The following is a 23,771-nucleotide window of genomic DNA, read 5'->3' on the forward strand; positions in this document are numbered from 1 at the left end:
TGCAGAAATCTTGGGATACTTCAAGCTGTAACTTCCTTTCTGGGATCTTTGCGTTAAATAAAGACTGGCATTTTTTGATCTCCCTTCTGCTTAATGTACTCCTTATCAAAGGAAACAAATGTTGATCTTGTGGTTAGTGAGCTTCAATGAGAGAGACGCTCCAGCAGGAGAGAAAACATTTCTGTGTTGGTCTTTTCCAGAGCGTGGTGGACTCCAGACTGGTAGACTCTCAAATCCAGCTTTCATAGGCAATATAGCCAATGAACATTTTGGCTGGGGATGTTTGGAATTGCAATCCAACACGTTTGGAGGATGTTAGATTGATAAAGCCTGTTCTGTAGGTATTGTACTTTTGTACTGCTTTACATTATACAGGCAGAATATAATAATGTGTACTAGAATATGGGTTGTGAAATCAGATTCAGATATTTCCTACCTAAATATAATTGCTAAAGGAAGCACAGACTTTTTCCAAAAGGTTGTCATCCTTTTACTAGATATCCTTTGGGGTATCTTGACAATGTTCTGTTATTATTCTGTTGTTATTATCATTTTGCTAGAGCATATATAGAATAATTGTTGTCCTTTACAGCAATTGGTATGTAAAAGATATTCTCGTATCATCATATGGCCATTTACTAATGGTGGCAGACACAAATGCCACCAAAATTTTATTTTATTTTTTGGTAAATGACTTGACTTTCTGTGGTTCCAGTTTTTCAAACCCTTGACATACTGAACCAAACAGTATACAGGTAGGCCTTGGTTAATGACTGCGAGTTCCATGACTGTTCAAAGTTATAGCCGTGCTCCATGAATGATACGTATATCTGGTCATCCCAGCAACTCCCCAGGGTCACGTGATCATGATCTCAGAGCTTGACAACTGGCTTATACGTATGATAGTTGCAGTGTCCCATGATCACCATTTGTGACCTTCTCTGTAGGCTTATCTGTGTGCCCTCCCATTCCCCATCCTTATCTACTCCAGCCTGGACATGCTTGCACCAAGCTGCAGCACTCTCTGCCCTCTGAAACACCCATGCCCAGCAGTGCTTGCGTTATATCGTAGCAGCCACTTGCTTGCTCATCTGCTTGTAAGTCACCTGGGACTTGTGACTTCCTGGTGGCTACCCCATTTACTTCCTTAGTTGTGAAGTTGGCAGGAAGTCAGAAGCAAGTTCTTGCTTCAATCCTTAATAACAACAGGGATTGCTGGAATTTGTCACTAAGTGATGCATTCATGTGATATTGCACTTTACAACCACATAATTTAGCAACAGAAACTCCAATCTCAATTACTGTTATTAACCAAGGATTACCCATATAGAGTACGTCACGTGTCTCTCTACTTTCTATCATTGAGTGGTTGTTTGTCCAAGACAGGGATAAAGGTCCACTGCAAGATTGTACCTCCTAATTTGCCTTGCGTATTGATTAGCTATCTTTATGTAGCTGAAAAACTTTGAAACCAATTTGTCATTACAATTACAACCTACAGTTCTGGCTATTGCTATGAATTTCTTTGAAAACACTCACCTGTCTTATTTTCTATGTTATTTCCTGTCACCCAGGAGGAATCTAATGGGAAGAATCCAGTCAGCATAAAAATGCAAAGAGGGCAGGGATACAGCAGTTTAGGTACTGTGTTTCCCCAAAAATAAAACACGTTTTTTGAACCCTGAAATAAGCACATGGCCTTATTTTCAGGGAGGTCTTATTATTTTGGGGTGCATGGAGCAAGATGGGGTTCCTCTTGCCATCTTACCTGATTTCCAGCTCTGTGTTTAAATATTTTCGGGGATTTTTGGGGGGAGGCTTATTTTAGCGCATGCGCTCAAAAGCCTGATTGGACTTATTTTCAGGGGATGTCTTATTTTCGGGGAAACAGGGTACCGAGAGGTTGCACAGTCTTTCTTCCATATGATTTAAGTGGTGTGGAGAATAACATCTCAATCATTATGTGAATAAACTGCTTCTCTTACCTAGCAAATTAATCGGAGGACCAAGTTATTGCCCTGGACTCAGTCAAATGTAGCTGCCGCAATGAGGGAAATCAGTTTGCATCAACAAAAAGTTATAATTCAGGATCAAACTTGCAGATCATGCAAAGGCTGTATAGGTAGTGCTTGATTTTCAAGCATCTGTTCACTATTATGATGGTGATGAAAAAATAATTTTAATAATAATAAATAATAAACCCTCGCATTTATGATCTTTGCAGGTCTGTAAAACAAAGGAAGGCTGAATTAAGATCATAAGCACAGTCATGGTTTCACTTACCAACTGGTTTGCTTAACAATCAAGTTACCAATCCCAATTGTGGTCACTAAATGAGGATTTTTGTCATGTCGCTTTCCAACCAGAAAGCACAGTTGCAATCATGTGATTTTCACTCAGTGACTGCTTCACTTAGTGGTAGACAGTCCAATTAGGATTGTTAAGTGAGGACTGTCTGTGCTATGGTTTCATGATAACATTGGACTTCTTTACATACAATAGTGACTCTAACAATCAATTATAATTTTATATTTACTTAGCAAAGATGATCAAATCTGATAAATTGGTACTACATATAAATCACATTTCATGGTCTATTTATCCTGGCCAAAAAAAATGTATGAACATGAGCTTTAAGACTGAATCCTTGCATTTGGCAAATGAAAGCAATGTTGATTATTTGCACAAGTTTAATGATTTCCTAATATGGTACAAAATATTCACTGCATACAGAAGAAAAATCAGAACATAAAAATGGCTTAGAACTGGTAGAAACACTTTGTAAGTGTTGGGATTTTGCTGGTAATAATGATGGCATCCTGCCCATTTAATGGGGAGATGGAGGTAAGGACATGTTTTCAGTGTATATCATCACCACAGATACAAAATATACAAAATGGTCCTCAATTATACAACCACAGAGCTTCAAAGTAATCACCAATGATACTTCATGTACCTAATGTCTTCTAGAGATTTCCTTACACTCCTTGCAACCCAAGTTTAATTCACAAGACCACAGTCAGAACATCTGCCACACATGGCCATTCTGGAAATGTGATAAATTTTAAGTAAGGACTGAAACTGGCAAAAAGGTAACTAGCAAAAAGCTAACTAGCAATTCTGAATGTTGGCAGTGCTGTAACTCTTCACTTGTTAGTTCAGATATATGTTTGTTCCTAAATTTTCATAGCTATTGGCTGGGAAGACAGAGTTGGTAAACCATACTATCCTAAATATATATAGGCTTTCTCTACTTGCACCTAACCACAACACATGGTGTTGTGCCCTGGTAACATCTCTTTTCTTCTGTGTTCCTAGATGAAACCCAGTTTAAAGACCACATGCACACTGAGTAAATGAACAGCCAGACCTATGATGTTTGGCAAGTGGGGTGGGTGAGGGTATTTTTCCATTACAGCTGATTCCTTATCCAAAGAAGCAGCTTCTGGGAACACTTGGCCAGAGCAAAGGACCCTTGGAAGATTTTGCAGGGTTTTGCAAGGAGAGTTGATAGGAGAGGCACCGGTCAACATGGGCAATGAAAGGATCTTTGTTGCAATTTGTGAGATATATGCAGACTTTATATTTTGCCTGAAGAGGACTGAATTATAACTACTATAAGTGGAAACTTGCTCCCACCCTCCTGATGTTCTGAAAGAGCCTCAAGACCTGGCTCTGCCAGGTAGCTTGGGGACCCTATGGGGGAAGCTTCATACTGGATACATACTTCATAGATATTAATTTTTTAATGTTTTAAGATGTCCACAGTCATTGGATATGAAAAAGGTGGCAAATAATAAAATGAATGAACAAATGGTTTGAGGAGAGAATTTCTACACAGTAACACAACTGGGAAGATGAGAATTTCCAGGACAGAACAGCTGAACTTCTTCAGAAGACAGAGAGAACACAACTGTGCAGGAAAACTCCCCTTTGGTAGAGTCAAAGACTGAAATCATGGGACTCAAAGAAGCAAAGGATTAAGGGGGTGTAAGCAACAGTCTCTCTCCAGAGGATGATCACAGCTGAGTACACTTTGTCCTAGAACACTATAGAATCATTTTGGTCCCATGGATGAAATAACCCAGGAGCCACCATGAGAAAGAACAGTATGTGCTGATGGCTGAGATGAGCCATGGCAGATTTGTTGAATGCAAAGTTACATATGAGCATGAGATGCCATTTGATTTCATGCGTCAGGTACAAAGAATCAGGAACAATTAAAATTACAACACTATATAAAAACTAGAACCAAGGAGACACACAACCTGGAGATGAGATCTTCTTACACTAGCAACCATTGCCAGCGATGAGGACTCCCCTCAAGGCTCTAAGTCAACAAGCAAAACCAGGTTTTGATACCCTTCCAGAAGGATGGGAGTCATTTTTACTTCCAATAATAAAATATTCCATAGGGCCAAGACCTCAATGGAAAATGCTCTTCTCCTTGACTCTGCCAGCTGGAATCCTTGGCCAACAGGGTCTACTTCAAGGTCCCTTCTGCTAGAATGGAGGAGGGGGGTAGTCTTACTGCGGTGAGATGGTTCCTCAGGTGAAGGAATTCCGAACACAATAGTTTTTTACATCAGTCCTTCCAAAAGTCAAACTGCAAGAGAAAAAGGATCCTGAAGGTAACAGCTAGTTACATATATGGTTTCAGAAAGGATAATTTAGATTTTTGGAACAAAGGCCTATCCTGCCTTCACAATGGATTCCTGTGATGTGCCAAGTCCTTGGAGAGCAAAGCATCCTCACTTCATCTTGTCCCCAGACCATGAATTAGACAGGCTTAATGTGCTTATGTGCTCTGATATCAAACTAGTGTGTCCCTTTATTCCAATATTATCCAAGGGCAAACCTCCGGATTTAAAACTTCTGATAGGCACTATTACTATTATCTTGTAGGGAGATCAGGTGACTGGGAACAGATGCAATCAAAGCAGGATAGGAATCGGCAATTGGGACAGCAAATGATATGCTATTATAGTGTTTTTACTAAGTCAAGGATGGGCTGTTAGCAATTCAATTTAGTATGGAAAGGCCTACAGAAAAGTTTTTTGTTATCCATAGTTGAGTTTGTCCTTTATCTTGTTGGAAGCCCAATTATATGCTGAGGGGGAGAGGGCAGAACCACTGTGATTTTTAAATTTTACATCATTTTTTTTTTCTAAAGGCTCATGGAACCTGGATGGACAATTCCTTCAGACTGTAAGCTCAGGTACTATAGCTATGGATTAGGAAGAGAAAGTTTGATATTGGTTTTGGCTACTTTTTTGCTGACTGCTATAGTTCTAGGTGGACTGTGCAATATTAACTTTCTAAAGAAAAATCATCGCTGACAAATACTGTTATTCAGTCATTTAATCATGCCTAACTCTTTGTGATGCAATGGCAAGATTGCCTGCCCATACTTGAGTTCTTGTAAGTTCAGTCTTGTGTCAGTGATAATATCTATCCACCTTATCTTCATTGTCTTTCTTTTTATGCCTTTGATTTTTCCAAGTATCATGTTCTTCTCCAGTAACTCTTGCTTTTGCATTAGGTGTTCATGACATTTAACTTTATTTTCATCATTACTGCTATAGAAATATTTCTTCTTCTCCAGCATGACAAACATAAGGCATAATTTTTTCTCTAGTCAGCCTTCCTGAAACTCCGGCTTTTACAACCATGTTACAATTAAGGAAAACCATGGCTTTGATGAAAAATGCCCCTATTGTCAATGCAATGTCTGTTGACAAGCTTCAGCCAGAAAAAAGAGATTCTTCACCTGGCACTCCTAGGAATTTCCTAAAATCAATCCACTAGAATATATTAGCGGTGGATATTAAATAGTATTCAGAATTATTTGGGGAAATAATTTGGTTAAAATAGCGGGGATGAATTTAGGAAAACCACCTCGTTTATTCTAAAGTGGTCTTGTTAATTTCATTTAGAATTAGTGCTAAGAAAGAGCTACATTTACAGTCTTTACACATCTACAGTTAGATGGAAGTATCATGGATAGTAAAATTATACTAAGAAGGCACTTTGCAGATGTCTGCATCATACTTGGTGGGAAATCTACTGTTGGAATAAAAGTCCAGGCTGGTTCCAAGCCAGGAGAAAGATGCTAGAAATAAAATGGAGGCTGGCTGCAGGAAAGGCCCGTTTATTTGGATGCTAGAAACTTCAGTGACAGCATGTTTCTGGGTTAGTTGACAAAATGGGGTTCAGATAGGTGGGCTTTTATACATTCTTTGGGACTTTGTGATTGAGATGTCTGTTCCTGTGTAAGAATGTGTCCTTTAATATTTTAATGGCTGTTGCCAGATTCCTATGGGGTCATGTAGGGGTCATGGCTGGCTCTACAGGCAAGAGGGACGGATGCAAACCCTAGGTGTTTGTCTGAGCTAATCTTGTCAGCTTTGGCTTGCATATTGTGTTATTTGGAGTCTCTTTGCTTATGAATAGATTGGCCCAGTCTTTCTGAATGGATACAAAATCTCCTTTCCAAAAGACCAGCCTCTTTAAGCTTCTGCTTGAGATGGTTTTCTTATGGCAGGAAGACTGGGGCTGCTTTCTGCCTTTTTCTCCATTTCTTCTTTGGAGGAAATATTCTATCCTGCCTCTTTTTAATATTAAGAATAAAGAATATTTTAGTCTGGAGAGAGGGGGCTTCCTATACTATTATTACATCTAATGCTGAGTTCACTAAACCATAATATGGTTTTGATTTAGTATGTTAAGTGAACACTCATCTTGATTTGTAAATCAAATCTGGTTAAAAAAACATGCTTAGTCAAACCAAGGTTCAGCATGCAAGAACCCAATTGATATGCTGGCAAGTTATACAAACAAACAGAAGCCACTAAAAAGGACTAGACTGCCAATGTGACTGTTCTTCCAAGGGGCTGCCTTAGTGAAGGCTTTGTCTCACAATATTTTGCAGTTATCAAACTGTGCTGGAAGAAAAATCCGATCCAGTTCCAAGCCAGGAGAAAGCCACTGGAAATAAAATGGAGGCCAACTGGCTGCAAGGAAAGGTTTATTTGGATTCCAGAAACTTCATTGTCAGAAGCATGTTCCTGGGATGGTTGATCTCTTGGTCAACCAAGGCATGGAATGGATGGATTTTTATAGGTTTCTGAGATGCTGCAGGATGTTGGGCAATGTAGTGAGCCTTGTGCCTTTTGCTATTCTAATGGTGGTGGGTTAATCCTATTATGTCCTACAGGTCATGTCTAGGTCTTAGAATTTGAGGGGGGGGAATCTAAATTTTAATCCCATCAGCTGGAGCTGAAGGTGATTTGCTTGCCAAATAGATTGGCCCAGATTTCTTAATGAGTACAAAAAAATTCATCCCTTAAAAGACTTCAGGCATCTGCTGTAGGCTGTTTTACTATGCAGGAAGATTGGGGCTACTTTCTGCCTTTAAGAACACGTTTCTCCCATTTCTCCTTTGGGGAAATATGTAATATTCTTCCTCTCTTTTAATACCCGCCAAAATATTTCGTTCTCTAGGATGGGAGGGGGGGGAGGTGGGGCTTCCTACAACTGAGATGGAGTGCGTGTCAACCTTGAAAAATACATCGGTATTTCTTTCCTATGTGGCAACTTTCCCTCCCCATGCCGCCCCCACCACAAACTACAACTTCGTCCTTTATTCCGTTTCCCTGGCACTACCACACCATCCGCGAAACGCGCGGATCCTCAAGTTTCGCAGGAAGAGCGAAGCCAGTCACTCGGGGTGACCGCAGGTTTTTTTTTTTTTTTCCACCGAGGGAGTTCCCCCCTTTTTCAGACGGGTGGTTAAAATGGCGCACGCGACCGAAGGCATTCCGCTTTCTATCCTTTTCAGTCCCAATTCCAGGCGTCTTTTACTCCGGAGGCAAATCCCACGGAGCTACAAGGAGCTGACTTCAAAGGAAGCGTGCGGAGGATTGCAGTCCCCGCTAGGCTTGGCGGAGGGGAGGGGAGGGAAGAGAAGGGTGGTGGTGGTGGTGGAAAAGAAAGGAAAAAACAGCAAACGTAGTTTGCGTAGTTAACCTCGCTCCCCTCCCTTTCCCCCCCCTCCCCCGCTCCGTCCCCGGCGAATAAAGATCGTGCGTGGGTTTGTTTTTTTTTTGGTGTGTTTAAATATAGCCCCAACCCTTCCTCAGCGCCTAACTTCAGAGAAGGACAGAGGAGGGCGGCCGCTGGCCCCGCCTTCTGCAGCCCCTCCTGCGGCTGCTTGGGAAGCGTGGGCGAGCGGCGCCTGGGTCTGCCGTCACCCCGTGTCCCCAGAAAGGGTGAGCGGCGGGTGGAGGCGCTCAGGCGAGAGAGAGAGAGAGAGAGAAAAGGGGAGGCGAAGATTAAAAAAAAAAAGGAGGGTGGGACAACCCTGACATTAGTGGGATGCTGCGGGTTAAATGTACCTCTATTTCCCCGCTTTTTGTCCCCTTTTGCAGCGCCCCCCCCCCCGCTTTCCCTCGGTTTTTGTTTTTTTTTACGCCAAGCTGCGCCTCTCTGGCTCGCTGCTTCCCCGGCTGCAGCTGCCGCCGCCGCCGCCGCCTCGGAATTGTGTAGTAGCCCTGAATTAGCATGTCACGTGTACGGCATGTGGAAATGAATCACGGGCATGTGAGGAGGTGGGGGGAAGCGATGAGGAGGACGCCTGTGTTTGCATCCAAGGATCTCCTCTTCGCTCGCTGGTTGCGTAGGTGTCTCGCTCCCCTCCCGCGGCTGCCTCCAGCGCGGCCCCTCCCTCGTCGGCCTGCCATCTGGCCGCCTCCCCCTCTGCTCGGTGCCAGCTCGAGCCGGCCTGCAGCGCGGGGCCCGGCAGAATTCCTCGCCTGCCGGCCGCGGTGGTAGCAGCAACAGCAGCAGCAGCAGCAGCAGAGGTGGGTCTCTCCTCCGCCGACTTTTCCGCTTCACTGCGGTGTTCCAGAAACCCGTCGCCTGAACCCAAAAAAGCCCCCCAAAACCTCCCGCCTGCCCAGTTGAATAGGAAAGCCCTTTCACGTTTCCGTATTGGGGAGAAAAAAGAAAATTCCAAGTCTTAGAAGCTTTTGGGAAGGGGGTGAGGGAGAGTTCTTCTGATCCGTTGTGAATTGCGGGAACAAAAGAAACCCTCCTGGTTTTAAAAGCCATCCTTTCAAAGTGAAAATAGTACAGTATTCGTTTTTCTTCTGAACCTCTTGTCTCACCATAACCGGTGGCTAAATAAGGGAGAAGGGCTGAAAAATGCTGTGTCTGTGTATAATTTGTGAAGAAATTACACCCCCCCCCAGCATTTTTCAGCCCTTCTCCCTTACATATATTTATATGAAAGAATTACACACAGACACCCCAGCATTTTTCAGCCCTTCTCTGTTATATATATTTATATGAAGGAATTACACACATATGAAGGAATTACACACAGACACCCCAGCATTTTTCAGCTCTTCTCTGTTACATATATTTATATGAAGGAATTACACACATGAAGAAATTACACACAGACACCTCAGCATTTTTCAGCCCTTCTCTGTTATATATATTTATATGAAGGAATTACACACATGAAGAAATTACACACAGACACCCCAGCATTTTTCAGCCCTTCTCTGTTATATATATTTATATGAAGAAATTACACACACATGAAGAAATTACACACAGACACCTCAGCATTTTTCAGCCCTTCTCCGTACGCATTTTGTTTGTTGATTTTGACACATCTCTCTTGGGGGAATATATATATATTCCCCCCCAAGAGAGGTGTGTCAAAACCAACAAACAAAATGTGTACATTAAAACTTGAGAAATTGAGCTTGCTCAGACTATATTGATCAGCCTTTAGCAAGATAGAGCTTCTAAGGGTCATCCAACCATCTAAAGTAAAAGTAATGAGGAGAGGCTTTTGGGTCACTTCAGTGATGGTTGAGTGATGCTGTAAAATCATTGTGAGCAAATGGCCATAGGTTGTCTCTCCTTAGAGTACCCAGATGTTCATATTCTGCATTCATTGAATGAGGAAGGGCGGGAAATAAGCAATGTAATGGTCTGCTGGCTGAGGAATTCTGGAATCAAAAGTTGCCAAGGTTTATAATACTGATTTCAGACAATAAATGAATGCTACATGAGGCCACTGTTAAAACAAGAAGAATATAGCAGTATCCTGAGGAATGTCTGCAAAAAATGACAACCAAAAGGAAAAGAAATAGAGTTGTGATTAGAGACACCTTATAATGTAGTGGTTTAAAGCGTTGGGCCAGTTTTTATTCTGTCCTCAGTCATGGAGGCTGACATCGGACTAGTCACTCTTTTTCAGGCCAACTTAACTCACTGGGTTATAGTGGAGACAAAGCTTGTCCTGGCCTTAAATATAAGAAAAAAAATATCATATTAGCCTAGTGAAGACTAAACATGTTCGTTTGAATGACAGTATTCACCTGACATGATGAACTTGTCCTGAATAACCCAAAGTTTATTTTATGAAATATGCTAAAACAGAAATATAAGTTTACTAAAGTAATGGCTAGCTTCAAGAAGGTAAGCCAAAAACAAACAAACTACTTCTGTTTTGTGAATGCAGTCACAATGTATGGAAGAAAGTTCAAGAAAACAGGATAACTGAATCGAGTGGAGTATCCTGAAAGAAAGCAACACTAGTTATTAGTAACTTGAATAAAGGTAATTCATCTTCAGACATTTTGTTGCAAGAACCATTTGCAATTATTTCTACATTTAATTTTCAGTGTCCTCCAGCTTTACAGCGTGTTGTGCTTTGATTAAACTTATATAAATGATAATGGGCCATTGTTTTGGGTGTGGTATATAGCAGTATTTCACAACCTCAGCAATTTTAAAAAGGGTGGACTCCCAACACCTAGAATTGCCAGGTTAAAATTCCTGAAGTTGAAAAACACTGGTCTAGAGCTGAGCTACCAGAGAAGGCTGCAAAAATCCAAAGGACCATGAGATGACCTAGACCAGGGTTGTCAAACTCCTGGCCTGTGGGCCGGATGTGTTATGTGCCGGCCATGCCCCCGCCCAGTTTAGCCAACGGGAAAAAAGTCCAGATACATTATGTGACGCCACCATGACACCATGAGTTTGACATCCCTGACCTAGACATATCTAGAAAGCTCTTTTTGCTGCCATCTACTGGTGGTCTGGATTTTCAGTTACCACAGTTAACAGTATATACAGTATTATTCATTCAGCCATCTTCTGCAGGAGGTTTATGGCTCTTTAAGAAGGGTCTGCTTATTAGTCACTTTTACCTCCATATTGGATGCGGCCCTGTTCCTGATAATCTTCATTTGGAAGCCTATGGAGATCATCACAGATTTTCAAATCTAGCAAATCAAAACAGTGCAAATCCAGTATGGCTCTGTTCATTGTAAAGAACAGCAATTTCCTATGCTTTTCTCTCCATATGAAAAATAGGGAGGCCTGGTTCTTTCAAGAGAGACTTTTGGCAGCAGATGCTGATAGTAGAAAAGAGCAGTGGGGTATTGGCAGCAGTTTTCTACATGGCCTGCACTTCTAAGGTTGCTCACAGATGCATACAGGTTGCTGTCCAGTTGTCAGATCTGAAATAGATTCAGTTGCCAATTCAGTTGATCTTTATATGGGGAATGAGCATTTGTGCATCTAGTCCGTGGTTCAGGCAGGAAAATACATTGGCCTGTCCATGTATCCATGCTCGCTGGGTAACCTGTGCTGAGGACAATTAGCCATAGACTTCTCCATGTCTTTATCCCAGGCACTGGATGGGATTTGCATCGGTGTAAGGAGGGTGATGTTTTCATGATGCTGAGAAAGCATAGGGACCAGTCAACCAATATAGCTAACCAGTCTCATCTGGCAAGCAAATCAGCTAAGCAAAACACTGACCAAAAGCATAATGAACTAATTGGTGAATGGAATAAGCAGCACTGTTATTTGATATGCTGCTGTTAAATGTACCTACATCAAGCTAGTCTTGGTTACAGGGCATCCATGGGTTTTATTTGGAAATGGCAAGTTGTTGTGCCCATCATGTTCAATTGCTTAACTTGCAAATGGTTAGGGACAGCCCTATATGGCTTGGTCTTGTCTTTGTTCCATGAAGACTGACTGACAGACAGACACCCACACCCACACACCCTTGTAGTTTATTCAACAAATAAAATTTAGGAAACAATGGCTTAGCACAAAGTGTAAATCCAATATGTGTGTAGTTATGGTGTTATTAAATGGAAAACTGGTGTGAAATTGTAACAAAAAAGGATTCTTTCCTGATTTCTTCACTCTGATTTTGTAGCAAGTAGTTTTGTAAGTTTATTTTTAAAAATTATTTTGCTATGTACTTGGTGACTTTTATGAATGAGTGGGTATTTATCTTAAAAAGAAGTAAAACAGAGTCCCAGGGTTTGTCTCAAACTGTTATGTCTGAAAGCTGGCATTTAAAGAAATTCATTTTCAGCAGAAAGTCTAAGAAAGGCCTCAAACCAATAAGACCAGCTGCCAGTCAGTGATAAGCAGTGGTGGACTAGAAGACTAGCGACATTCTTGTCAGACACAAGAAATCAGGAAGCAAGGTGGTTCAATGATTACAGGTTTATTGAATGCTAACAAGAATCTGAACTATTAAGAGCCAAAGCAAATTGGTGGTAGATAAGAGTCAATGGATTTCAAGGTGGGCTGGACTTAGATCTCTTGATATGCTTGACCCCTCCCTTGAGTTCAGCCTGATTATCTCTTACAGCTCTTATATGTTCATACATATACTACTGTCCATATGAGAAAATTATGTGGACTTCAGAGACCCATTTCCTGTGCTCACTGTGCTTACCATATGTGCTCAATGAATTTTCACGACTTTCGTTACACAGAACAGAATTGAAATTTGTGGTGCAAAAAACTGGACTTCTGCTTGATGGTGGCAGATGGTCTGTTTTGTAGTTGGGACACAAAATAGATGGGGCATATGCAGGTTGTATTTTTGTATTTATCACCTTGATATCTTTGCAGAGTGCAGTAAAAATTTTCTCTGACAAATGTACAGAAACATTTGTCCTTTGTTTATTAAAAAACACATAATTTAATTTAATTTAATTTAATTTCCAATTTATATACTGCCCTTCTCCCTGAGGACTCAGGGCGGTGTACAGCCAAGATAAAAAACATAGAATACAAATATTAAAAAACATTTAAAAATATATATAAATTTTGGCCCGAAAGTTAAGAAATCACAGACTGATTAAAAGAATTTTAAAATTTCTTCTTAAGCCAACCCGGCTTGCTGGAAAAGATGGGTTTTAAGGGAAAGACAGAAGACACTGAGATCATGGATTCTCCTTATCTCCGGGGGCAACTGATTCCAGAGGGTGGGAGCCCCCACCGAGAAGGCCCTCCCCCTGGGGGTCACCAGCCTACATTGTTTGGCTGATGGCACCCTGAGGAGGCCCTCTCTGTGGGAGCGCACGGGTCGATGGGAGGTCGTCGGTAGCAGCAGGCGGTCTCGCAGATAGCTAGGCCCTATGCCATGGAGCGCTTTAAAGGTGATAACCAACACCTTGAAGCGCACCCGGAAGACCACCAGGAGCCAGTGCAGCTCGCGCAGGAGCGGTGTTACATGGGAGCGCCATGTTGCTCCCATCACTACCCGCGCTGCTGCATTCTGGAGCAGCTGGAGCCTCCGGGTGCTCTTCAAGGGGAGCCCCATGTAGAGAGCATTGCAGTAGTCAAGGCGAGAGGTGATGAGGGCGTGAGTGACTGTGCACAAGGAATCCCGATCGAGAAAGGGCCGCAACTGGCGAATCAGGTGAACCTGATAAAAGGTCCCCCTGGTAACAACCGTCAGATGTTCCTCCAAAGACAGCTGCCTATCCAGGAGGACTCCCAGATTGCGAGCCCTTTCTGTGGGGGCCAAAGATTCGCCCCCAATAGTCAGTGATGGAGTCAACTGACTATATCGGGATGCCGGGAGCCACAGCCACTCAGTCTTGGAAGGGTTGAGCTTGAGCCTGTTTCTCCCCATCCAGATCCGCACAGCCTCCAGGCACTGGGACATCACTTCAAGGGCATCATTGGGGTGGCCTGAGGTGGAGATGTACAGCTGGGTGTCATCAGCGTACTGATGGTATCTCACCCCAAAGCCACGGATGATCTCACCCAGCGGCTTCACATAAATGTTGAACAGAAGGGGCGAGAGGACCGATCCCTGCGGCACTCCACAGATGAGAGGCCTCGAGGTCGACCTCTGCCCCCCTGCCAACACAAACTGCGACCGGTCGGAGAGAAAGGAGAACCACCGCAACACAGTGCCTCCCACCCCCAACTCTTCCAGCCGGTGCAGCATGATACCATGGTCGATGGTATCAAAAGCCGCTGAGAGATCTAATAGGACCAGAACAGAGGAATAACCCCTGTCCCGAGCCCTCCAGAGATCATCCACCAACGCGACCAATGCCGTTTCCGTGCTGTGCCCAGACCTGAAACCCGACTGGAACGGATCTAGATAGGATGTTTCCTCCAGGAATTGCGGAAACTGTTGCACGACCACACTCTCAACAACCTTCGCAATGAAGCGAAGGTTGGAGACAGGACGATAGTTAGCCAATATTGCCGGATCCAGGGACGGCTTCTTGAGGAGAGGCCTCATCACCGCCTCTTTCAGGGCAGCGGGGAAGTGACCCTCACTCAACGAAGCATTAATGACGCCCTGGAGCCAGCCTTGTGTAACCTCCTGGGAAGCCAGTACCAACCAGGAGGGACACGGGTCCAGTAAACATGTGGCCACATTAAGTCTCCCCAAAATCCTGTCCACATCATCGGGAGTCACAGCATCAGACTCCTCCCAGATAACATTCTCAAGACTGTTCCTTGTCACCCTGCCCTGATCTACCCAGTCAGAGTCCAAATCCCCCCGGATCTGAGCGATAACCTGAATGACTCCAAAATAATGGTACTAACATAAGGGTATCTCTGATGGGGATCTGCCTTTCCACTACATGCACCATGTACATAATCAGACCATAGGCAATTTGTAATTACGATTACAAACTCGAAAGAAGGCCCTTATTAAAGAGAGAATAGACCAGAACTTGATCTAGATATCCTAATGGACCACTATTTAAGTGTAAGCCAGACGTTTGCTGCAACTGCCAGAAAAGCAGGTTAGTATCAGACGGATAGTATTGAGTTCACGTGAAGAGTTAGTACTGCTTTATACTGCATTGAAGAGACCACACTTGTGTCCAATTGTGGTTGCCACGATACAAAAGTGATGCTGAGGCCCTAGAAGGAGTGCACAGAAGAGCAACAAAGATGATTCGGGGAGTGGAGGCTAAACCATATGAAGAACAGTTAAGGGAACTATTCTAATGAAGAGAAGGACTAGGGGTGACATGATAACTGTCCTCCAGTACTTGGAAGGGCTGACATAAAGAGGGGACTGGCTTACTCTCCAAAGCACCTGGAGGCAGGACAAGAAGTAATGAGTGGAAGATCATTAAAACAAGATCTAACCTAGAACTAATTTTCCTGACAGTGAGAACAGTCAATCAGTGGAATGGCTTCCCTCCAGAAGTTGTGGGTGCTCCATCACTGGAAGTTTGGACAACAATTTGTCTAGAATGGTATAGGGTCTTTTGCCCCAGCAGAAGATTGGACTACAAGATCTCCAAATATTCTTCCAATCCTGTTATTCTATGTTATATGATCTCTCTTCAGAATATATCTTGTTTTGGGAGACTCATATAAATCATCATATTCGTACGATGCAGTGGAGATGGGGAAATAATGTGTTGAAGAATGTGTAAATGAACTTTGGATCACTTGGTCCAAACAATCAACTCAAGATTTGGTTTAGCCCAAAATAGATCTAGTCTTGCAGAAGGTTAAATTATACCCAGCCACTGGTGTCATGCCAGTACTAAAAGCCACTCAGTTTTCTTACTTAATCTTCTAGGGAAAAAAATCTGGAGAGGAAGAGAGGATGAAAAAGTAAGCCTCTGCATTCCAGAATTCATTGCCAAGCCCTGGCAGCACAGTATATACATCCCAAACGCTAACTGCTGTCTCTTTGAATAATTGTGAAAGGTCTGGTGATACATGCATTGTTTCCAAAGGCAAAAGGTACTCTGGAGCATGCGGAGAGATTCATCACCATCTACTTGCAGTTTTTTAAACCAAAGGCACCTTTTCCAAAGATGATACAAAAGTGAGCCATGCAACTTCCAGGAAGGGATGCTTCTGCTTTGAAGAATTATAGACAGGCTCCATGTGTACAACTCGACATGCTTCAAACATTTTTGTTTTTTGTCTTTGAATCCCCACCTAGGCATCCACAGGGAAGAGAAGAAAGAAGGGAAAGGATGACATATGCAATGATGGACGAATGTTATGACTTAGCTACTTACATTGCATCCTGATGTGATGGCACATGTGCCATTCGATCTTCATTTGTTTTCTATCTCCTGTTAAAGTCCTATCTATATGGGTTTATAGAATACTTGGCTGTTCCTGGAGAAAATGGGTGGGGACTTTGTGTTCCAAAAGGATGACTTAGTGTGATTGTGCTTTGCCAATATCACTGCAGAATCACTAGTAGAGTAGGATACTGATTGGGTGTTATAGGATCAGGGTCATAGAAAGGCATACTGATGAATGAAGAAGTGGGGAGATAGCAGAGAAACACTCAATAAAGACAATGTTTGAATAAACTTGGAATTACCCCTTGCTTTCACATTTTCTCTTTAATACCAGATCATTGTGTTTCCTTCTGTTCTCTTTCCTGCCCAGATTTTCTCTCTTCACTGATTCTTTATCATTTCTCTTGCCAATGGTAAGAGACCTGCTGCTCCATTCTGTCTTTTTCCTTTTATCAGGCGTGGTTGGTCCTCAATCCCCACTTCTCTTCCCATATTGCACACTAGGCAAACTGTGTCCCCAGAAGACTCCTCCACCCCTGGGCTCCCGATGCCATTTTCCTGCAGTGTTGATGAAAAGGTGCAGCTCCTTGCAGAGACAGAAAAGGAAGGAAGGGGGAAGTTAAAAATAGCTCAGCAAATGCTTTCTCATTGACACGGCTTGGCTGGAGCATGGGAAAACAAACAGAGGAAACTCCATCTAACAGGTTCACATCTAAATAACAGTTTGCACATTCCTCCTGTGAAATAATAACAGATTTTCCATGAAGGTTTAGATAATACCTCGGAGGAGAGCAGGAACGAAAACAAATTATGTACACCTAGTGGATGTCAATATTTTGGTCCCTCTCAGTTCTCACATTGTAGTCATTAGGCACACACAGATTGCCTATATTTAGAAGAAGGTGTAACAGTGCTTCCTTCCATTAATAACAGCAGAGCACATTCAGCGAGGCAGCCCTCGCTGGAGCTATGGATGTTGCTGTAGTGACGTGTAGAAGCCTGAGAGATAAAAGACAAGGCTGGAGAGAGAACAAATATTTTGAAATCTGGATAGTAATTACCTTCAACTTTATAGTTCCGTACATTTCATTTATAGAGACTCTAGCTGCACTTGGAAAGGAACATCTTAATTTATTTGGAAGCAAGTCCAATTTGTTTCAAGGGAATTTATGGAAACTTTTAAAATACATATCCTTAAGTATACTTTGAGAAATAGGTGTGTAGCCATAGATACCCACACACCCCATGCTATTTTGGTATATTAGATGCGACACTCCGAAGTAGATATGGAAAGGTTGCTTTGATTTTTGGTAAATATATTTAATTTGAGGGTGAGGGCAAAGGGAATTATGCCTAGAATGAAACACAGAACCCACAGGATACACTTCCAAGGATGTTTGGTTTGTGAATTAAAATCTGTAGCTACTCCTTTGCAAATAAATATTTCCTCTATGATGCCTTTGCATGCTGTAGTTTTTTTGCTGCAGGAATTTTAGTTTCCCCAAGATCAAGCTTCAGTATATTATCTGGGAGAATTAAGTTCTCTCTCCATGTGCATCCATTGCTTTACTTGGTGACATAGAGTACGTATGTGGGCGTATAAGTGTCACGAACTACCAGCTAGTGCCATTGATGCATTTGGTGATCAGAAGCTTACAACTTTCTATATTGCCCATTTTGTAATTTTAGAGATATTTAGAACGATATTAGAAATAGGTTCAAGGATGCTTAGGCTTTGAGAAACAATGTGGCAAACATGATTAAAGCTACTATGGCAGAATGCCCATCAATGTTGTGAACTCTGAAAATATGGGTATTTCTTTCCCCTATATCAACCCACCCATCATCCACAGTGTCATATTATTGACACCAGGTTTAGGATAATGTAAGTGTAACATGAAGGGAAATCTTGTACTCGTTATTATTCATGAAAACACCAGTGGTAAAATGAACATAAATGCTGAGATGCTAAATATATCAATAGTTCACTTGGACTGACTCCTTTGCTAAAGTGATCTTACATAGGCTTATGAGTTCAGTTTTGATCCTCACTTGGAAGCATGAACCATATCAGGAATCATAAAAAGCAGAAAAAAGTGTATTTTCAAAGCATGCTGGTCTCAATAGTCATTTTGGCCATCAAGACCGAGCTTGGAAATATGAATGCTATCTAATAGCATTAGCAGCTAAATTACTTTGCTTCATACTACAAGCCATGTCTCCTGTTCCTTAAAAAGTAACCTAGAGAGGTCCACTCCTGTACAATGAGCAAGACATTTTTCTGAGTAATGTATGGATTTTAGATGTTTGTCTTCTGCTTCTCTTAAACTGTTTTGTTACAAAATCCTTGATCTCAACTAAGTAAAATTAAAGCACTAGTAACACCAAATTTGAAATACTGCATCCAGTTCTGGTTGCCACAATACAAATGATACAATACAGTACAAATACATTGAGATCCTAGAAAGAATGCAGAGAAGAGCAACTAAGCTGGTAAGAGGTCCAGAGACTAAATGATCTGATGAACAATTAAGGGAACTAGGTATGTCTAGCCTGAGGAAGAGAAGGATTAGGGGTGATGTGATTGCTATTTTCTGGTACTTAAAGGTCTGTCACAGGGAGCAGGGGGTCCAGAGCATTGAGGATAGGACAAGAAGCAATGGGTAGAAGCTTGTTAAAGGGAGATCCAATCTGGAACTAAGGAGAAATTTCCTGACAGAATAATTAATCAATGGAACAGCTTCCCTCCTGGAGTTGGGAGTGAACCATCACTGGCAGTCTTCAAGAAGAGTAGAGAGCCATTTGTCCAAGATGCAATAAAATTTCCTGCCTTGGGCAGGGTTGGAGTAGAAGATTTTCAAGATCCCTTCCAGCCATATGATTCTATGATTCTAAAATGAGATCAAATTTTTGTGTATAGATTGTGAAAAGTTGAGTGTGATTTTAAAATTGGAGAACCAGGGGTGGGTTCTACTTATCTTTACTACTGGTTTGCAATCGGGCCGTGCATGCGCAGAAGCTTCCTGATGACGTCGGGGTCGGTGGGCAGAGCCTCCTGCTGGTTTTACTACCGGTTCTATAGAACCGGTCCGAACCTGGGGCAATCCACCACTGGAAAGAACCCTCAATAACCAGCACTAGGTTGATAACCCTCCTCTGATTGCTGAAATAGGACTGGAGAGCCAAGGAAACTAATGATTCATCAAATAAATCAACCCAGAGGTATCACTTGAAGCATAAACGACAGGTTCAAATTACCCTACTTTGGACACATTATCATTTTGTGAAATGATATTACGGCAGTAATAATAAAAATGGATAATTGAAATCTAATAATGCAGATGGATTTCCAAACAAAGTTTTCTCATGTAAACACCATTAGGAATACACAAGAAAAACAGCATGTCCACCTCCCAAGTCACAACCCAAATCCATTTACATGCCATAGTGTAGTGGATAAAGAAGCTTGCATGCTTGTTGATGACTGGGATGCTATAGCTCTTAGAAAATATCTTTTTCCAATGAAAGGACTCTTTTCTCTGTCAGTTGATTTCAATTTCTGAGAATAACAAGGATTTCCTAACTGATGGGGAGCGCTGGAACTGATAGGAAAACATTGGCAGGGAACTACAGGCAGATGTCTCGGGAGCATGTTATATCTTTTCAGTGTTCCTTTGTTCAGTCAAGTAGTTTTACCTTTGTTTACATTTTCTGTTCCTCTATTTCTTAGTTTGTGTGCTGTTAATGATACATAACTTATATGTAGATCTATGACTATATAGCTTGGCATATGTAAGCATGTATGTATGTATGTATGTATGTATGTATGTATGTATTACTTTCAAGTACTCACTTTATTTTGTTTCTTAAAATAAACATCCTTTACTTGTGATTAGCCCAGTGTCATATTTGTAATGGTGCATCATATTCCAACATCTCTTTAGAGTGACTCAAACTGGTGGCCTGCGGGCCGGATGCATCATGCGCAGGCCACACCCACCCCAACTCCGCAAAGGGGATGTGATGGCAACATGATGCCGTGAGTTTATACTGACCACTTTGGTTAATGCAGAGAACACTGAAATCATTTATTTAAAAATGCAGTCATGGAAGGGACAGTCTTTTATTTTGCTCCATCTGGATATCAGAGAAACATCTCCCCACTCATGAACAGGTGGTGGCAGCCAGACACAACTGTCCTGTGGGAATGTCTGCCCAAAAAGTAGAGATTATAATTGTAACCATGCAGTCAAAGCCTGTAATATTTTTTTTCATATATTGTATTCACAATAGCTATCTTGATTTTTTTTTTGTTTCTCTAGTAGATGCCCTGGTAGCAGCTTATTTACTATCCTGTATAATTTTTTTTCATTCTGGCAAATTATTACATTAGGATACCCCAGAATTCAGAAAGGAATCTAGCCGTTTTGTAGGAAGGATACCAAAAAAGGAGTAAACCCTGATTTTTCTTGATGTGGTATTTCAAAGGCCTGGAACAGCTGCTGTCAGCAATGTTTCCTGCAAATATGATGAGCACCCTTTCTGTCTCATTTGAGATATTTATGGACAGTTTGAATATTATTAAGCTCAGCACAGGACTCTCAATATCCCACAGCAAATCTCCCCCTTCCCAATAGATTTATTAAGGACCAGGTGAGGGGTATTGCTCTTAAACAAGAACCAACATCCATCTGGTAGTGGGACCATCTATCCCACCTTGTTCCATTCCATTAAGAAGGAGGCTATGGTCAATTTTATCAAATTATAAGTCTAACTCCACTCTACTCATAGCATTCCTTTGAACTAGTAGTCACTGTAAAAAAAAAAAAGTAAAATAAATTGGGCACAACCATTTTTAACAAATCCTACTAGTAATCACCTTGGTCCTTTCTAAATCCACCACAAATTGCAATATATTATTCTGTTTGTGTTTTATTTATATTTTTTACTATTGTTGTTTTTAATGTTTTTATTTGTAATGCTGGTCTGCGTCTGTAATAAAAATTGATTGATTGTTCCTTTCTAATGCTTGCAGTCCCAATGCTTGATGACCTTTTCTGGGATTTGTTAGAGTTTGCAGCAATCGAACCAGCACACAAGTAAAGAATTCAGCAGGATTCATTTATAAAAGAAACTTCTTTATATACAGTAATATAAAACATGATGCATGTATACAATACCCATGCAGCAGATGCCAGAAGCAGAACTCAGAAGCCAGAAGCACAGAATCAATATAATCACAGAATCAATAATGCAAGGACAAACCAACTCTTTTATATATGTGTAACAACCAAGCTAAGCCACGCCCAGGTTCCAAACTGTCTGAATCATCAAACAGCCCCCATTGGCTGACCTGTTGCAATGTCTATTCCAATTCATGAACTCTTATACACTGACAGGATTTTCCAGGTACAAATGTCAAGCCAATAAATCTCTTTTATCTTGTGTCTTCCTAGGTCATCCTGGGCTTCCCACCTCTCCTCCAGTTTTTAAAAATATTGAAACAACATTAGTTGTTCACTAATCTTTCGTTGTATTTCAAATATCACATCTGCCACTACTTTTAATACCTTGGGATGGAATCTACCTTGCCCTGGAAATTTGAATTAATTCAAAACAGCTAGATGTTATCTCCCCATTTTTTAACCTATTTTTACCTGGATTTCTCTGGATTTCCCCATGATGTGTCTTCTGACAAGTTGGGCTTTTTGTGAAAAGACAGGTACAAAGCCAGAATTTGAAGCATTCAGCCTTCTTCCGGTTTCCTCTCACTATCTTGCCACCTTCTACAACTAGCAGACTGACCACTTCCTTGAATTCTTTTTCTTCTACAAATATCCAAAGAACCTTTTTTGTTTTATTTTGTTACGTTTTGACATTCACCGTAAGCCTCTTTTCATTCTTAACTTTAGCCATCTTGACTCTCATCATTGCAGATTTGGGCTAGTCCCTAATAGTCTGCTTTTGTTATATAGTGTATCCTCCTTCCATTTTGTTTCCCAGTTTATCAGAGAGCACTTTTTACAAGTAGTCCTTAAGTTATGGACCTGCAGTCATGTGACCAAAATTTGGGCAGTCTGGCTGCACTTGCAATTTCAGTGATGATTCTGCTCCGTCCATCTACCTATCTCGCTCCCCCTATGTTGTGGCTCCATTACCTGAGCCTGTGTCATCGGCAGGAGAGGACTCCGAGAGTGAAGAAGAGGAGTTGGCAAGGTCTCCCTCTCCAGGACCCTCCTCTCTGGCAATGCCTTCGGTGTCCGCCGAAGGGCAAGAGATAGGGCCGGGGCCAAGCATGTCCATGCAGCCACAGATGGACAGTGATGAGGGTAATGAGTCTTGGCTGGATCCACGCCAGCGTCACAGAGATAAGCGCGCACAACAGAAGAAAAGGTGTGCCCGAGATTAGGCTGAGTCACTGGACCACACCCCACAGGATATAAAAGGGAGTGTGGTGGCCAGTCAAACCTTGTGACGAACAAAGCTGAAAGCTTCCACGCCATTCTGCATTGCCGGACTTTTGCTATAAGACTTAGCTGGATTATCTCTGGACTTGATTACCTCCGTAATTATTGAGCTGTTTCTTTTAATGTATCAGAAGTGGGGAGAAGTTATCTCTCCTCTTTGTAAATAATAAACGCTTGGCAAGCAGCCACTAGGTTGTTGCCAAGTTCCATTATCTTAAGGAAAAGGATTTTGCCGGCTGGTTTGGTCTTTAACTCTTGAACGTCTGTTGGTGTGTGTGCGTGTGGTTGGGGACAGAACACCCTACCCCTTCGGTGGCAGTGGTGATGCAGGGGCTGAAGTCTCAACCAGTTTCTACCATCTCTGGGCTTTCACTTCAGCCCCAGCACTGCTGCTGCTTCTGAGGAGTACTGTCCCTCAGGCTCTGCACCGTGACCAGCCACCCCAGCACCCCAGGGCAAAGCCCCAGCCATCGTGCTGTCCTACCCTCCACTCACCCTGCCATCCTGCCAGACCCACTGGCCTACCAGTCCTGTTGGCCCTATGCTCTTTGCTGCCCTCTTTCATTTAACCACCAAAACAATTGTTCCAAAGGTGCTTTTCCAAAAGGCAATTAGATTATCTTGGGTTTTTTTTTCCTTGAAGAGAATGTTCTGACCTAGGCTTCCTGAGAAAGCATAAATCACAATCTTAGTCCCCAAAAACCTCTTTTATTGAGACGGCTGTAATGATTCACAAACAGTCTGTGAAGATTCCGACAGATGTCTGCTTGAGTTGATAGTTTTTCAGGGTAATGCTGATAAGCACCCAATTTTATCTCCCTTGAAACGCTGCCAGAGACTTAATTGTCAATTAGTTTTGCAAGGCCAAACGGAGCACAGAGTCAAACGGACTTCTCAGAGCTTGAATTGACTACATGAACTAATTGCTTCCTGC

At 42.0% G+C, this 23,771-nt stretch overlaps 2 long non-coding RNA genes across 2 annotated transcripts; both read left to right on the plus strand.

Moving 5' to 3' along the window:
* The first annotated feature begins 8,451 nt into the window (after positions 1-8,451).
* On the plus strand, positions 8,452-23,064 carry LOC148116465 (uncharacterized). Its single transcript, XR_015729569.1, has 2 exons — positions 8,452-8,861; positions 21,827-23,064. It is a non-coding gene; the product is annotated as an uncharacterized LOC148116465 (long non-coding RNA).
* LOC117665485 (uncharacterized) lies at positions 10,539-20,262 on the plus strand. Its single transcript, XR_004591374.3, has 2 exons — positions 10,539-10,638; positions 16,280-20,262. It is a non-coding gene; the product is annotated as an uncharacterized LOC117665485 (long non-coding RNA).
* Positions 23,065-23,771: the final 707 nt, after the last annotated feature.

Source organism: Pantherophis guttatus, chromosome 1 (assembly GCF_059756535.1).
Source record: "Pantherophis guttatus breed Tessera chromosome 1, ASM5975653v1, whole genome shotgun sequence".
Taxonomy (NCBI): Eukaryota; Metazoa; Chordata; class Lepidosauria; order Squamata; family Colubridae; genus Pantherophis; species Pantherophis guttatus.